Source organism: Cupressus sempervirens, chromosome 7, assembly GCF_028749045.1.
Source record: "Cupressus sempervirens isolate cs-2001-9-10 chromosome 7, ASM2874904v1, whole genome shotgun sequence".
Lineage (NCBI taxonomy): Eukaryota > Viridiplantae > Streptophyta > Pinopsida > Cupressales > Cupressaceae > Cupressus > Cupressus sempervirens.
The window spans coordinates 108,701,959-108,719,808 of record NC_143124.1 but is presented as its reverse complement, the minus strand read 5'-3'; the positions used below and the strand labels follow the sequence as shown (position 1 = coordinate 108,719,808).

Genomic DNA, 17,850 nt, shown 5'->3' with positions numbered 1-17,850 from the left:
GTTTCGTGATTCCTTTATAAGGATTCACCTCTTTGTATTTTAAACATTCACTTATTGGATTATATGTGATATTGCTCTTTGCATGTCCATAAGATGGATCTGGCTTTTTGGCCTCCTTGATTTTTCCTTGCCTCTGTTCTTTGCTTCATCCATGTGACAGGGTTATGCATGCAGGTGTTCTAGGGAGATTAGTTTTTCACCTAATCTAACATGGTATCAGAGCTTTTCTATGTGCAAGAGTAGATTTTAGTTTCCTTATTTGAGAGATTCGGGCGGGGGGGAAATAAACTTTATTGTAGTTTTTTGAAAAATGAAGTATGCTCTTCTCTTGCATCTTTGGATGATCCTGAGAATCAAAAAAGTTTTGACAAAAACAGTTTTTCTCTAGGGTTTCAATCTCAAATCTAACAAGCAACTTGCATATTTGGAGTTTTCAATCAGTTTTGCAGGTTCCAACATGCCATTGATGGACTTAAGAAGTTGATCCAGCATTTGCATGTCATATTTTGGTTGCTGGGGCCGTTTTTTGATTTTTGGAGCCATTTTTTTCTGTTAAAGGCGTCTGATTTACACTATAGCAACATTTTTTGTTCATCAGCAAGAAAAATGCTTTCTGGGTTTTGTTCAAAGCCCTGAAAAACCATCTGGGTATCTTTTAGATTTTGCACGCAAGCTGTATATTTTTTAGAATCGAGCATGCAAAGCTACAGCCATACCCCTCTCTATTGGCAGCCACAGATTTGAATGCAGTTTTCAAATGTCTCATTTTTGCTCATACCGACTCTGATTTTGATGATTCTTATTATGAACTTGGCTATTTTTTTGTGCTCTATCCACTAGTGGAGTTATTTTTTGATTTTCATGCATGAATTCTTCAGAAATTGCAAATTCTCAGTCGTGACTGTGCACAGTTCTCGTTTTGGAAACTTCGGAGGATCATAACTTTCTCATACGACCTCGTATTGAGGCAATTCTTTTTTTGAAAGTGCATAATTTTTTGAGTAGATCGCAGTGGTACTATATGTTTCCTTGATTATTGTGCCCAAGTTTAACTTTTAGCATATGCTCTTCATGAGGAGGCCCTGTCGGTTTTTATTCTGTAACTTGAGCATACGAACGTATTTTTTTGATCCAAAAAATGCATCAAAAAGTTGGTTCTGAGATGGAGATAATGGTACAAGTGTTTTTGATTTTTACTAGAGTCTGGTTGCCTATTTTGGCAGTCAAAGCTAGATGTTCTATTTTTCCTTCTGGGAGCCATATCTCGCTCATTCAGACTCTTTTCTAGGCTTGCCAGATATCATTGGAAAGATGGTTCTATGAGTTATTCAGTTACAGAGATCTTTTATCCAGATTCTACTCTAGGTTCTTTCTCCTCTGAGTTTTGCACTTTCACACTCTGGTGGATTACTTGGATTCTACATGTCCTGGAATCTCTTCTTCTGTTCTTTTGGCTCACTCTTCTTTCTGACTTCTGAGCATTGTATGCTTCTATTCTATTGCATTCCTCTTTCTATAAATGCACTGAGATAAAGTGCCTACTTTTGCATATCTAGGATCTTGTACACCTTGTGTTTGTCTGTACTCGCACTTAGTTATAAAGTGCCATGGGGGGTTATGATGTTTTGCCATTTTGTGTTCATCCACCTTTGTCAAGTGAATTTTTCTTCCACGACATTAGCCCATGCAGTGTGTCGGTGACACCGCCCTTTATCATGTGCTTGTACTTCTATTGCACTATTGGTGTTCCCGATTCTTCTTCTTGCAGATGTTTTTGGCATTGCATTTTAGTGTTCCTGTCACCCCTCTCCCTGTTCAACATTATGGGGGGGTTCACTTGTTGTTCTATGCTTCTTTGGTTGATGGTTCATGCCTTCTATTTCTATGGAGGTTCTACAGATCAGCATTTTGACAGAGTTTGCAGCTTCATGCTTCAGAGATGCTTCATGCTCTTTTTTGTTCCTCTCTTTGGGACATTTCCTAGATTGGAGGCTTAGTTTCCTTCATCTAGTTCTTTTTCTTGTATTGGGTACCTGATCAGGCCTTGTTGTCGGGACCCATTTCTACATCCACCTAAGCTTCGCTTATGGGGGGCTGTTAGTGTAGTTTTTTTATTTTTCCTATTTTGCTAGGTTTTTCCTACACTTTTAATAATCTCACTTAGGTTAATAAAGCATGTCTTATTAGGTGAATGGTTGTGAGGTGTCACCTTCCTACATGTGAGCATCCATTAGCTATCTTAGGAAGATACTTTGCTATCTTTAGTCTGATAGATGGTTGCTCCTCATTGGTTGGTGTTGCCACCTCCTCCTTCTTCCTAGCCTATATAAGCATGCTACCTAGCTTGTATTTGTATCTCTTATTTTTGCATCCTCTTAATGCTATTTTGCTTCCAGCATTTGCATTACTCTCTTGGAGACTAACTCTATGATGCTATTTTGATTTTGTATCATTTTCATTCATAGTTTAGATATTTACTCTTTGCACTAGTTTTCTAGGTTATTAATCTTTTCAGATTCTTACATGGTATCAGAGCAAGGTTTTTGCTCGTTGTTCGTGGTTTGTTGAAGCACTTCAGAAGCTATGTTTTTCAGAGCAGTGGGAAGCCATACGGATAACTTTTTTGCACTTATTGCAAAAAAGAAAAAAAATTTGGGGCACTTTGGGCTCAAACGGATGCTTCCATTGGATCCGGAAGGCCATTTGCAGTCAAAGTCCATATAAAATTTGTCCTTTTTGGACACCGTTGGTCTGGGAGGCAAAAAAATTTGTCCGACAGGGCCGTACAGCCCCCTGCATGTAGTACGAGGCGTCAAAATAAAAAAATGCAAAAAAAATTACACTGCGGTGTTTTTTTAGCCACGACGGTTAATAACCACAGTGGAGCCGCTAGCGGTCACCGCTGACGGCCACCGCTAGCAGTTACTGCTGGCGGTCCGCCAGCGGCCGCCGTCGCAGCTCCGCCCCGCGGCAGCTCTCCTCCCTCCCACCGCCCGACCACCGCTCCACCAGCGGTGGTGATTTTTTTTTAGAGTTTTTTGTTTTTTAATTATTATTTTTATTAAAAAAAATAATTTTGCATTTTCAGAGGCCCTGGAGGTTTTTTCTCCGTAACTTGAGCATATGGACGTATTTTTTCAATCCGAAAAATGCGCCAAAAAGCTAGTTCCAAGACGGAGATGCTCGTATAGGTTTTTTTGGGTTTTGATGCAGTTTGGTTGCCTATTTTGGTAGTCAAAGCTGGATGTTCTATTTTGTACTCCGGGAGGCATATCTCAAGCATCCAATCTCCGATTTTGGACTTCTTTATATCCCTGGAAAGCTCTTTCTGTGCTCTTTCTAGTGATGCTAGTTTTTGTTCTAGATTTTTTCCCAGACACATCTTATTCAGTCTTTTGCATTTTAGCATTCTGGTGGATATTCTGTTTGTTTTAGGTCTGAAGATCAATTTTGTTGCTTCAATTGCTTCGTTTTGGGCTCTACCTTCTGTTGTTTCAGCCTTATGTTTTTTTTTTATCATTGTTGATATTCATTGTAAGCATCTTTATGCAACGCACTGAGATAAAGTGCCACTCTTGCATTTTGGGATCCTTTTCATCATTGTGATTCGTTGTACTCGCACTATTTTATAAAGTGCCATGGGGGGGATAGTTGTTTGTTGCTTATAGGCCCTCTTTCTCTAATTCCTCATGCAGTGTTGATGAAACGTGCCTTTATTGGTGTTTTGTACCTCACTCTCGATGTGTTTGGCTCCTGTGTTGTAGGAGATTCTTGGCCCATCTTTTCAGCTGCCTGTCACCTCACCTGCCTTAAGGGGAGGCTATATTGTTGTTCTATGCTTCTTTGGTTGATGGTTTGTGCCTTCTATTTCCATGGAAGTTCCTTTGGTTGATGGTTCGTGCCTTTTATTTCCATGGAGGTTCTGCAAATCAACATTTTGACAGAGTTTTGCAGTTCTTCATGCTTCAATGATTCTCTTCTGATCTCTTTGTTACTTCTTCTGGAACATTCTTTTCTATCTCTTTTTGGAGTAGGGTTTTTCACATGTGGTTTTCTCTATTTCTCCTCTTTATAGAGATTTTGTTGTGATTGGGTACCTGATCAGGCCTTGTTGCCGGGACCCAATTCTCTTTCATAGCTGTGCTAGGTTAGCTTCCTCCCAAGCTTCGCTTAAGGGGGGGTGTTAGAGTAATTATTTGTTCTAACTTATTAATTAAATCACTTTGATTTAATTAATTAAGTTGCCTATTACTCTAGTTTTCTTAAGCTATCTTGTAGGTGCATATAATTAATATTTTATTAATTATATTGTGCAACCCTAGCTTTTTTAGGCTTTAGTTTTCCTTTTCGGGTTTCGTGATTCCTTTATAAGGATTCACCTCTTTGTATTTTAAACATTCACTTATTGGATTATATGTGATATTGCTCTTTGCATGTCCATAAGATGGATCTGGCTTTTTGGCCTCCTTGATTTTTCCTTGCCTCTGTTCTTTGCTTCATCCATGTGATAGGGTTATGCATGCAGGTGTTCTTGGGAGATTAGTTTTTCACCTAATCTAACAATATGAACCACTACCATGGGATTGTTGTTGCTTCAGCTGTATTTGGTTTGTTTCCTTAACATAAATATCATAATCTATTACTTTTTGTATTGAAATCCAGTGAACTCTTTTCATAGATGTTCTCCATGGCTTATTCTTTAGATTTGTTATGGCAGGCAACTATGATGAGATACAATAGCCTAAAAACATTAGCAAGATAGCTAAAAGGGAATTCTGCCTTATGTTTGTTGATGAGACAACAAAATCATTCTTAAGAAAAATTGCTACTTCGGAGAATTCAAAGATGATTGGGCTGTGGAGAATAGTGGTGGTTTATAATTTTCCTTATTCTGATGGATGTCGCACTAGAAAGGTATGATGATTTCATACTTTTCTCCATCTTAATATTTGATGATGGAAACCAATTATGGCTATCTAAAGTGGAGAAAAAGACTTTGGAACTTAGTAGGTGTAGGAGTAGGGGTATTTCATGGTTGTTAAGCAATGATTTCTACCCCTTTGATTAACCTTGAAGTGAGACTTATCCTATAAACAACACATTAAAAATGAAATTTACATTTACTCTCTAAACTATGGATTTTGAGTGTTATTTGTGCTAGGATCATTTTTATGTGGTTCAAATGTGTGTTGTTGAATTGCCATTGGATGATTCATGGAATTTTGGCTTTCTTATTGGCTTTTTAATTATTATTCAAATTTATACATACCCTTGACACTCGAGGCTAGAAATAATACAAATAAAATGTAACTATAATTAGTAAGTCCAACATTAGAAAGTAATATACATCCACTCGATAAACCATGGTTGATGAGGGTGTTCTACCTGGGTACTTTTCTTTTGGTCAAACATTCATTGTTCAAAATTGAATGTTTGGTACTGAATTGTAAGAAATTGAGAAATTATTCAACTTTTAGAAAATGGATTTGTACCTTTTTTTCAGGTTATTTTGTTTGCAGCGTAGTACATTATTAGCAGATTCATATGGCTCTGTGTTCTTCCTGTTATGTTCTCTTTCTGAGAAATGCCCTTTTATTTTCAAGGACCTATCTTAAAGCACAATGCAATTTTGCATATCATTTTATTTTATAGTCATCGTATCATTTGTAATAATAAGGGCCAATACAAATTTATTAGAAGATTATTATATACCCATTTTTTTTGTATGGGGCCTACATTATGTAAATTAATTTTGTCTTGGTTGAAGGTCTATTTACATCCCATTTTGAAATCATAATGAAATCACTCAAAGGAAATCATCTACATGGTATCTTCTAAATGATTTCTTTTGACCAAGAAAAAATTATAATGAAACATGCAACAAATTACACCACAAAGAAATAGACACACGCAACAGTTTCCCTTGCCTATAAATGTTGCATCTCTCTTTCGAGTGTATACTAAATTGGAATTTTTAGCTTATAATTGTATTTGATTATTTAATATATGTTCTATGGCTTTGTTAAGATTGTTGCAGGCTATTTTACCCACTTGCAAAGTGCTTGACAAGAATTTATATTCAGTCTATTCCATAATGAGATTCATAGACAAAATCCTCATTCTTGTATGCCCATAGCAATTTTTAAACAACTTTCAAAATTGCAGCAATTTTCTTGGTACAGATTTTCCTTCTGTGGGAGGAGGAGTTGATTAATTGACTAACTATTTTTTCATTTTTAGATTATACACTTTGTGGACAAGGTGTTTGCATGGCATAAATTGCCATTATTTCTTGGACTGGTGTATCTGGAGATAAGGAGAACATTGCACCAGCGTTATAATCTATTAAATGTGGGATCAACACCAGTGGATGTGAGATATAATCTAGTAGATTATCCATATAGAACAGCAGATGGAAAGTACAATGAAAAATTTGATCAAGAAGTTGAGAGTGAAGGCACTTTCCTTGGAAGAATCATCCTACCTTCTCCTCAGAAAGATGAGGTGATTATCAAAACTTATCAATTATTATTTAAATAGCATTTTACCTTTTTTTTGCAAAAAAAAATGTTTGTGTTTTTATTTAAATCCACATAGTCTCAAATTTATTTGTTTGACAGATAGAGGCAGTATATTCCATTACAATTAGGAGTGTAGTCTATTTCAATTGCCTTGGGCATGATTCTGACCTTATCTTTTCTTATTCTTTGATTCTTGTATTCAAGAAGACTTGGACCCTTTAGAATTGTTGAGTCCTTCTAAGAGCTCTGGAAACAACCCCTTGCTCCACAAATAGTAGTTCCTAGAAAGAAAAAAGACATACCCCTTTTATGCTCCCAAGTCTCCCTTTCCTTAATAGGCTTGGAACCCATTACCCAACTTTGATATAATTTGTTAGAACATAGTTTTCTATAGGGAATAAATATTGACCTTTAAAAATAGTATAAATAATAGAGATAAACACTTTTATAGGAGGTAGTTAGGATTGAATTGAGTAGTTTTTTGAGTCAAATTTATTGACTCACATTTCATAGATAGTAGTTCACATGAACCTATCTTCTCTCATGAAAATGAATGGAACACTTAGAACTCATTAGATGTAGGTGATGTTTACAAAGTTGAAGCACTAGTACTTCCTAAGAGGTCACCATCCTAGTACTACTACTCCAACTCGAACGTGCTAAACTATGAAGTTTCCTCCATGGTTAAACTCACTCTACCTACAACTCCATTTGCAAAACCTTCACCAAGTTTGTGCCTTATGAACAATTCATTAGAAAGCCCCTTGAGCTCATCAATTGATAAGTAGGAGATATTTACCATAGCTAGCCAAATTGTGTTATTATTATTAGAATTCAACTGTGTAGTTTTTTGAGTCAAACTCATTAGCTCATGTTACTTGAGTAGTGGTTCACATGAACCCATATCTCATGAAAATGAAAGGAACACTTAGCTCTCATTAGATCTAGGTGATTCTCACAGAGGTGAAGCATGGGGACTTCCCAGAAGCTCACCCATTCTAGTCTACTCCAATTTGAACACATTGAACTATAGAATTTTAGACAATTTTTAATTGGCTCCCACTCTGATATTTTTGAGTTGGATGTTTTGATTTGTTGTAACTTGAATATTGAAGATTTGTTAAGATTTTTAAAAAAATGTAACTCTTCCCCACTAATTTAGTGAAAACAAAACTTGATTTCTAGTAAACTAATTTCAATTCAATCCATTTCACTAGAAAAAACTAAAACATATTGCTTTAATTGAAAAATAATTGTCAACTTAGTGCATCTCTTTTTCCTAAAAAATAATTCTTCCAACAATAATTTCATCATATTCTTCTTTGCTAAAAAAGAATATCTCCAAGGGGTGCACTCCAAGCCTTTTGAAATCTAGTTTATCTACAATTTCCTTCAAATTTCTAGACATAAAATCTAAATGGTATGTTCTTGATGTGTAAACAGCTTATGAGGCCAAATCCCATTGTAGTTGCTACTAAGCTTCTTGCAAGGAAGAAGTTTTTTGTCACGGACAAAAAATTTAACATGCTTGTTGCTTCATGGATTCAGTTTATGATTCATGACTGGGTTGATCATGTTGAAGACACTAAACAGGCAAGACATGGGTGGCTTAGACATCACACAAATACTTCATTTTTAAATAGTTGAAGGTTTTTGTTTTCAAGTTTGAATTTATTTTTAGTATGTGATGTTTAAAGATAACCAATGAAATAAACTTTTTTTGTTTTTATGTTTCATGTATTCTCAATATATGAATGTTTCTCACATAAAGAGCTTTTTGCAGACAAAGTTAACTGCCCCATAAGTAGTTGCACAACAATTCCCACTTAAGGCATTCAATTTTTTTGAATCTAAAGAAGTCCCTACTAGTTTTTATGATATAAAAAAGGGATACCTTAATACAAGAACCCCCTGGTGGTAAGAAAACTGTATTCAGTTGGAAATAATTCAATTTTTGAAATGGGTATACTATTCTATCCAAAAATGAGTCAAAATGATAGATCGGGTTAACTATTTTATCTGAATTCAAGGATTGATTTAGACATTCTTTTTCTTTGTGATCTACAATGAGTACATTTGCAGGGATGCGAGTGAAGTATATGGGAACAATTTTGAGTAGTAGACAAAGTTGAGAACATTCAAAGATGGCAAGTTAAAATTGGGCAAAGATGGCCTTCTTCTTCACTTGAATAATGGAGTTGTTGTCTCCGGAGATGTGCCCAATCCATGGGTTGGGTTGTCAGTACTCCAAGCCTTATTCATTAAAGAGCACAATGATATTTGCAACATGCTTAAGGTAATTTTATTTTTTTCATCATATTTGTAGTAGAAAGGGATCTCATCGGGATATAGTTGTTATGCCAACACTCTCCTCACTATATATAGACAAAGGGTCAAAGAACTTGAGGGACATCCTGGTGATGGAGAGGGTGGTGAAAAGGGATCTCATTGGATATATCATCACCACACCTACAAATTCCTAAAATTCTCATCCTTTTAAAATATTTCCACTAAATTTTACAGACAAACTAGAGTACGAGTGAACTGTGGTTTATTTCTTTAATATCTGAACGGCTTAAACATCACACACTAAGACTTGATTCTTAGACTAATAAATACTTAAAATTGACTTATTTTTCTAAGCTTAATTTTTTTCTTAATGTATAATATTTAAGAATGATCATTTATATCTTAGTTGCTGAATTAGATTTAATCATTTATAAGAACTTGTAGGACAACTAGCCTCATTTGGATGATGAAGAACTATATCACCATACAAGATTAGTAACTTTAGCAATTATTGCAAATATCCACACCATTGACTGGACAATTGAGCTACTCAAAATAGACACTCTCCTTGTTGCCATGCATGCAAATTGGTATGTCATCTTCATTAATAAAAAATAGTGCTTGAAGCTTAAGAAAGACTTTAAATAAATGTCATAAAAGTATCCATCAATTATAGAGCACAAATATATAGTTAAATTTTCACTCTCACATGTTTCCAAGAAAAAATTGTTTGATTGTTATGAACCATGAAGTCTAGCGTTACTAATTCTATAGAAGTGGATTGATTCATATATATGATGGTATGGGTGTGAGCTATAGATTGCTAGGTAAAAAATTGAAGGACATATTTGGTCATACTAGGAGTTCTCTACTAAGCGGCTTCATTGGAATGGCGAAACCTTACTGATGATAAAGAAACCATTGACATGGTATCTCCATGGTATCTCCTAAATCAATAGTCTTAAAAAACCCAAGAAAATAAATTAAATTTTAATGATTTACAAGTGTTGCTTACACAATGATTTGAAGCATCTTTTATGATTTGAAGTCTCTTTTACAGCTAGTAGTGGATAAGTTTGTATTACTATTATCAATTTTATGATTATCCTACATAGGTTGGTTAGTTTGATTGGGAAATATCTAATTCTACTTTATGATTGAAAATGCATGTAGACAACATTGTTATGTGTATGGTACTACACTAGATTTAGTAGCGAAGGTCAAGGGACTCGTAAAGTTTGATCTTCAAGCAGAACTTGAGGCAGGAAAGTTTCAGATTGAAGTTGGAAGCAATGTGCTAAGGGTTTTTGACTTTCGGCCTGGAAGATTTGGTTCTGAGGCAATATTTATAGCCATGGATTATGGGTTAGATCTGGAGGAGGAGGATGGTTACTTGATCTATTTTTTTCATGATGACAACACTGTGTATGGTTCTAGCTTACATTCAGTATTTTTGAGTCCCGAGTTGTCTTATATTTTTCTCTAGAGATGATAAGAAGAAACTTATATTTATGTGAAGGTTATTGTATCTCAAATACATGATGGATAGGTTGTCGAGTACATGCCACTATTTCAAGAGATATAGTCTTTAACAAAATGGCTCAAAATAATAACAATACCATAGCCAATTCTAAAACTAGGATCGAGATAAATCATAGTATTTACTATTAATCACTATATTAGCAGGTGACATGTCAGGAGAAAACTTATCATGTTAGAGAAATCAGCAGTTATGAGATGATCAATCAAGAGGAAATAGTTGAGAGCTTAGACTGACACAATTTTCAGATGTCATATGAAATGAAATGGGTGTGCGAGTAGAAAGAAACTAGAAAGACATTGTGTACAGATGAAGGCATGAAATGGATGGTTTTGGAGCACTCAGCTTAGACACTCAGAATTCAGTACATATCAACATTCAAGATCAAATGGTATCGAATGCTGAGTGTCTATGCTAAGTGCTCCAAAACCATCCATTTCATGCCTTCATCTGTACACAATGTCTTTCTAGTTTCTTTCTACTCGCACGCCCATTTCATTTTATATGATCATGTAAAAATTGTGTCACTCTAAGTTCTCAACTATTTCCTCTTGATTGATCATCTCATAACTTTTGATTTCTCTATAAACAATTCGACCAAGCATTGGTCAAAATTTTGACCAATGGTTGAGGGTTTTCTACCAAGCATTGGTCAAAATTTTGACCAATGTTGTGCAGTTTTCTACCAACATTGGTCAAAATTTTGACCAATGCTTGGTTGAAAACCCTCAAGCATTGGTCAAAATTTTGACCAACATCTGGGTGCAAATTCCACCATGGTAACACACAATTTTTGACCAACCAAATTTTGGTCAAAATTTCGACGAGAAAATTTACGACCAATGGGTTGGTCGAATTTTGTTGAAAGTTGGTCGAAATTTTTTACCAATAATGGTCAAAAAATGACCTCAAATGTACTAGTGTGCCTACTATAGGATCATCCACATGGCATCATCTAGGCACTCAGATTCCATGTCATCGCAGCAGCATACTAGGTCAAAACTTTGTCATTTGCATAGTCCACCTGTCATCCATGTGTCAATTTGTCTTCACTGTTAACCCAAGTGGGTGTCGTTGCATGTGAGGCTTTCCTTTTAAAAGGAACCATATTTTAGACATGTAGTCATATGAGTGGAGAAGTACTTAAATAGGCTAAAATTCCACTATGGGAGCAATGTGGGATAAAGGTTTTGAAACACCTCCTTTGACTTGTGCTACCTACGGCCTCCTCTGTAGATTCCACTTGCAAAACTTCCACCAAAGAAGGATTGGAAAATGTCAAATGGGTCATGGACACCACCCTACCCATTCCTTCTTTAAGTGTTTCCTCTCCATTTTGATCATAAATTTCTCACTTCTCAAGATCACTAAGCACCTCATAAGCTTATGCAAGTTCTTTAAACATTTCAGGGTCCCTCTTTTCTATGCATGCATCAATGTGTGGTTTTTTCTTTTGCCTTCCACTATTTTTCCCATCTTCCACTAGTTCCTTCCTTCTACTTTTCAAAACATGTGGATCTCCTTATTTAAGAAGTCATGGATGGCCCCTAGTTTCTCTCATGCGTGAGCTTTGTAACCTACCTTCAGCAGCTTCTACTTTGTGCATGGTTGTGTTTTTTAGACTTGCAGCTTTTTCTCTTAAACTGTTATGTGGTCTACCCTTTGTCCTTTTGTGTGGACATCTCCTTACAATGTTGTGCTCCCCTGCGGCTTGCATGCTTCCTTTTGCTTTGCAAAACATCTTTGCTCCCTTCTCTAGTATTCTCTGCTCAAGCCACTATTTGTGTCATACCGTTCATTGTTGCTTTTATTTTTTCCTTTGGTTGACAATAATTCACACTTTTTTGAAGAATTACCCTTGTAGGAGCCAATTATTGCCACAAATGCAAGAGAATCTTTTGAGCATGTTGATGAGCTATCATTCAATGTGTGCCTCTATTTTCTGGCCATTCAAGCACTATGCATTGAAACTAAGACAGGTCCACTAAAGTTGGCTTCCATATCTTGTTGCATTTCTAAACTATCCTTGTCCCAATCTTAACGGCTTACATCCCCATCCTCTATTTCTAGTCCAATTATGCCCAAAACGTTATCTGTTTTATCCATTCCACTCAAATCACCTTCATCTGGAGTGCCCAATATTTCCAAGATAGGCAATGAAGACTCCTTTGAGGAGCTTGCATCTACATTTCTAATAACAGAAAGGATTTCTTCTACATTTGTAATAACAAAAAGGATTTCTTGTTGGTGTTGGGCATTAATATCACCATTATCATTTCTCACTTTGTGTTTTTCTTTGGGGGTCCTTCGCCTTTTTTTTGTCTTTGCAAAGCAATTTGTGGCAACTTCAAGGTCCGTAAGTGTAAACCAATGACCCCATCCAAGATATGAAACTTTGGCCAAACCACTCAATGGTGAAGCTGGATTGATTGCATGGGAAGATGAAGTTCTATAAAGTGTGAATGTGCCTGAGTTTCCCTCATCTCCTGAAAGTGAATTTCCTCCAATCTCCTATTGAAAGATAGAGTTGTTATGGTTGTGACTATCCATATCAATAGATCTCCTTATACCAACATAGACTAAACCTTTTCTAATTCTCTATCACTGGACTTGTCAATGGTAAGAATAACAACATCACTCAGAGACAAATTTACTACCCCTACCCTCTCAACCTTGACTTTCTTAATATCCTTTAAGACCTTTGGGATCTGGGTCGTTGGTACATTTTCTAGAACACTGCTTGATCTTCTTCAAGAAGCAAGTCATAATAATAATAGAATTAGTATTATGACAATAAATGCACCAACAATTATACCAATCACAACCCATAATTTCAGCCCAAATAGGGAAATCTTCTAGGATAGCTCAGCATTTAGAAAGCCAACACCAGATGACATTGTCTCCTTCCTTTACACCACTTCTGCTCTCTTTTTATCTCAGTATAAGATACTACTCAGAAGAACTTCACCATATTATTCCCAGAAGAATATCAAATCTCTCTAATTTGAGGACACCGAGATTAGGTTAGATCCCACTCATTACTTAAAACAAATGAAAAACTCTATGTTGAACACATAAGCAATTTGATCAACCTCAAGGAAATGACTTAATCATACTAGAAGTAATGCTTTAATAGGAAGTCCTCTTATTGCACTTGAATTATCTTTAAAATTCAATAATATAATTATTTAAATTTGCTTCAAGAGTACATCCTTGGCAATGCTCATTTAAGTGTCACGAATAGGTTGCCCATAATTCAACCTTATCTTTAACAAGGTGAAAATGCCATTTATATTATCCCAAGTTCACAAGAATCAAAGATTCAAAATCATTATGACTTCTTTTCTCACCCTTTAAAACATTTTAAAATTCCAATGCCTCATTAATCTAATAGAAATAGTCGGGCCCCAAAGTGGGACCAGCTAAAAAAAAAATCATTTTCAAACAACTGAACTTTTAAAATGATCCTTATGTCATCTGATACAAATCAAAATCAACCACTGGAAATACATTCAAGCACTACTCTATCATAAAAACTCATTTTATCACTTTATTGCAACATGTTGACTTTGTGCCAGGAGGTCCTTTAACCAGCTTTAAAAACTGACCCAAACACTTGACCGAGCTCTAAAATTGAACATATTGATTCTTTGTTCTAGACTGTTGCACCTTGTCAAATTTTGTCTCATGAAGTATTCCCATTCAAAAGATATTGACTGTCAAAGTTTCCCTTTCAGAATTACTTGCAAGAAAACATGTTAGAAAATAATAAATTGCATTCAGAATAGGCTCTAAAAACTAGGTAAAATGACACTTGAGAAGACAAAAATTGTGGTGTTAGTTCACTATCATGAGGAGAGTATAAATATGCAATTTGGTCTCATGATGAATAATTAGGCACATTTGGCAAGCGGTCAAAGTGGGCTGCTCAAATTTGCAGACTAGAAATACTTGACTGAAAAGCAATTTTCGCAAATGGAATGGACCTGGGAAAGTGTACAGATGGATTCGTCAAAATTTTTAATTTGGCACACTCAAAGTATTTTTAGATAAAACATAGTGGTACAATCCATTTGATCTCACTTATCACGAACTTCAAGTTATAACATCACAAACAGGGGTACTGACAAATCTGCACTTCTTGACACTAGTTAAAAGTTACAAGTTGCATTGGAATCGCATTCAAAAACTGATCAAATGGATTCATCATAAACTCAAAATTGAAACATAGAAATTTTTTGACCTCCAAAATGCAACACAAAAGGAATTTTAGCATTTAGGTCAACTAGGTCAAAGTTATGGTAAGTGAAACATGGCCTTCCAGAATTTAGAACTAATTGCATCAGCATGACATCAATAAATGACCAAATTTGAGGGATTCATAACCTAGTCAAATGGATTCAAAATGACTCAAAATTAGAAACATAGATTCTATAGTATGGAAAATAAGTACTCCCAAAGAAAAAATTCATGAAACATTATTGGGTGCGAGATATTCAATTGCAAACATAGCCTCTTGTCATTGTTTGACACTTAGGTGAAAATGTAGATTTGACAATTGCTCAAAATGGGACTTCACGGAATGACTTGGAATGGAAATTTAACTTCATGAAACACATAGACACACTAAATGGAAGGTGTTAGAAACATTAAACACCTCTTAGGCTTCAAATGAACAGCTAGGTACATATGCATCAAGAAGCATTTGTAGGGCTTAATTTTTCAATGGTACTCAAAATCGGGGCTTTAGTTTTGAGTCCCAACACCAACATTGTCCACAAGATACAAGATTATATCTTTGATTCTATCTTCATGCTTAATGTTTAATTCTACATGCATTGAATATAATTTTGTACTTTCATCTTCTAGTTCCTCAACTATGTAGAGTTGGGGTTCTTATGGGGTATCAAGAAATTACATAATTGGATGGTATTGAAAGGTGGTATTGGAGGACGAGAAGTATAAAAAATCCTGATCCTACTAGACAATCCCTTACGTCCTATCATTTTATTTTCAAGCTCAATCCTCTTTTGGACATCCTTATTATAGGCATCTAACACTTGTTCATATTTTTCTTGTAACTCTAGTACATATCTTTTCTCTATCCTAGTAGTGGCTAAAGTGAGAGTAGTTGTTTCAACATTTAACTCTGTTGCCTCTTCATTTGGAGTATCCTCTACTCTCTTGACAATTAAATTGCCCATTAATTTTGAGTCATTAGCTTGAGAGTAGTTGACTCTTGATCCTCTTTTGAAAGACCAAATAACTAAGGCAACATAATCTTCACTAAATTTAGCACCACTAAGTGCCCTTTTCTTTTTATCCTCGGTACTTAATTTCTTGGTAACAGTATTGAACACCATTGCATCTACAATGTCCCAATTTGGAAAAAGTAGAACTCTAGAAGATCTAATCATTCTTCTTCCTTCTTCAAGAGTCAAACTACTAAATTCTTGCATCATTTCACCCTTTATCTCATCTTGTATGATTGAATCCTCTTTTTTTGGTTTCTCATCTTTCCTTTTACTACATATTTATTCAAAATTCTTAATATTTGTTCTCCAAGAAAATTGGTAGAAAGACCTTGATTTCATAAATTTGTCATCTGATAAGAATTCATGGCTAGCCTAGTCCATTATAGGATCTATCTCTTTTCCTTTGAAATTAGCCACAATCAATTCAAGACTTAGCATAAGAGGTTCATGGAGATTTCCTTCTTCCAATTCTACAGTAGTAATAAACACTCCCCCTTGAGATCCAAGTTATTCAATTTTCTCTCCAATGAGTTGTTCTTCTCCTATTTGTAAGGGAGATTGGGATGGTGTGTAATCTTCCCCTTGTGACGACTACTTATCTTGTATTATTTGTCTCTTGCATACTGGCCTAGAGGCTTTTCTTTAAGTTGTGGTCTTTTTACTAAAAGACTACTAGTTGACCCAACCTTTTCCTTCCCCTTGGCAACAATCTACTCCATAGTTTTGACTATGTTGTAACTAGGTTTCTTCTAAATATCCAATTATCCTAAACTTACTATAGGGATGAAAGATAATCTCTTGATCACTTCCCTTGCTCTATCAAGATAAGTACTGATAAGGAGGACCTTCTTCTCATTCATAGTCTTCATAATTTCTACAAAAGTTATCATCAACTTCTTTAATTTGTCAGTTGATGTCTTGGCTTCCTTTAATGGGCTATACTCCTTTTCAAAATAATTAATGAATTCCAAAACCCTATAATATACTCTTAACTTTTCTTTATGTATTTCATGTTCTTGGAGGAAGAATTAATTTCTTATTATATCCTTTGGAAAATAGAACTCATGCTGGTGAGCCTTGGCTTTAGCCCTTTGTGTGTAAACTTCAAAGAATCCCTCACTGACATTGAACCTAATATGTGAGATTGCCATTTTGTATGGTTTTAATACTTTGTATAGAAATAACAAACCATCATTTGTAATTATAAATTTATGAGCCACAATTTAGGATGGGAAAATGGAGCCCCTTGATCTACCAATTATCTCTTCCAATTCTAAGCCACCTATTTGCCATAGAATTTCAGCTAATCCTACCTTAAGAGGTACTTGTTAGGGTAGCACATGTCAAATTCCCTAGAATCCATACACTCTGAAAATTGTAGACACTAGATATGGTATAATTTTTTCTCAGTTATGGGAGACTTTCAAATTATTAGGGCAATCCATGGACCTAACAAAATCCAACAATACCTTAGGTATCCTAGTATTATCTTTCAACAAAAGGTTCCTCAACCTGGATGAAAAATATCTATCAAATCTTACAAACCTTTCCTCCTCTACATCCTAAGTCATGTCCACACTCCATAATTGAACTGGCAGAGGCTCTCCATCATGCTCTCTTGTCAAAATCATTTCCTTCTCAAAATATTGAACTCCTTTAAATAGAAACATGTGCATCAAAAAAGAGTAAAAACCAAAAGTTTTCTCAATTTTCCCTTCAGCAATCCCTCTCAAACCCACATGAATTTCTTTAGCTAGAAAAGATGTAAAATTAAAGATTATATCAACTCCAAAGGATGAAATTTGTACCATCACATACATGAATCTTATGGGCATAAAATCCTGCTCATCTTCATCAAAAACCATATGTAAAGACATGTATATATCTATGGGTCTAGATATGAAGAACTACTTTTTAAAAGGTTCCTTAGTTGAGGCTATGAAAAATGTCAGATTACCAATTACTGTCAAATGTCCTTTGAATGCCCCCTATCTAATCTGATCCTTGTGGGATAAGTATTCCTTCTCCAAACCCTGAAAGTAAATAACCTCGTGATACTCTGAAGTGGGATCCATTCCAAAAACTCCTTGGATTTCCTCAGTATTGATCTTTACCAAACATTCCCCATTGGTTCCTCTTATCATTTGGGTTATTGGATCATATTTTCTATGTATAGCAGTAAGGAGGTCTAAGTCCATAAAAACTCATGTGACTACTAACTTACCTAGGTCAAAATTCCAAATAT

The 17,850-nt window shown here is 35.3% G+C and overlaps 1 pseudogene; it reads left to right on the top strand.

Annotated features, from left to right (window-relative positions):
- Positions 1 to 6,013: 6,013 nt before the first annotated feature.
- On the top strand, positions 6,014 to 9,717 carry LOC149545727 (alpha-dioxygenase 1-like; annotated as a pseudogene).
- The last annotated feature ends 8,133 nt before the right edge of the window (positions 9,718 to 17,850 follow it).